The sequence below is a fragment of the Amphimedon queenslandica genome, unplaced genomic scaffold, assembly GCF_000090795.2.
Source record: "Amphimedon queenslandica unplaced genomic scaffold, v1.1 AMPQUscaffold_552_Cont27429, whole genome shotgun sequence".
Classification (NCBI taxonomy): domain Eukaryota; kingdom Metazoa; phylum Porifera; class Demospongiae; order Haplosclerida; family Niphatidae; genus Amphimedon; species Amphimedon queenslandica.
Window position 1 is genome coordinate 350 of NW_003559096.1, and position 655 is coordinate 1,004.

The window sequence follows — 655 nt, forward strand, 5'->3', positions numbered from 1 at the left end:
TGACAGAACACTGAGTCTGAGGTACCAATACCTATGTATAATATCTATGTTTAAACTTACATGAATGAGATACACCAGATATTCACTAAAAATAAATGTAAAGCAGCAGAGTGTTAATTTCCATCACAGGAGAGGATTTGGCTTGCTAGCAGCTGCTTGCAAATTGATGGAATGTGCCTTATGTGGACTGCTTGCAAATTGATGGAATGTGCCTTATGTGGACTGCTTGCAAATTGATGGAATGTGCCTTATGTGGACTTTGTGGAGGGGTAAAAAGGCTACAAATCACATGAATTTGATATACATGTAGATGTACATATACAAGACTGACCCAACACAAACACATGATTAAGTCCATTAATTATTGTAAACTAAAGTATATACTAATATATATTGTCCAGTTCTGTCATTGTCTTTAAAGTGAGTATTAAACAATTTAGCAGCCTATCATACAAAAATTGAATGGACTAACCATTAAAATAAGTACCAATAGTCTATACCTGTACATATGAATTGTTGTCTAGATATTCTTCAATTTTTGATAACAGAACATCATAAAACACAATATGAATGGGCATGTCTTTAATATTAATTAATAACCAATCAATAGGTGATGAGTAGAACTCTCTTTCCATATTAGGAAAACCACTATATA

General features: G+C 32.7%; 1 long non-coding RNA gene across 1 annotated transcript; it reads right to left on the reverse strand.

The window, feature by feature from the left end:
* Positions 1-253: 253 nt before the first annotated feature.
* On the reverse strand, positions 254-641 carry LOC109593618 (uncharacterized). Its single transcript, XR_002191075.1, has 2 exons — positions 501-641; positions 254-444 (listed from the first exon to the last, which is right to left on the reverse strand). It is a non-coding gene; the product is annotated as an uncharacterized LOC109593618 (long non-coding RNA).
* Between the last annotated feature and the right edge of the window lie 14 nt (positions 642-655).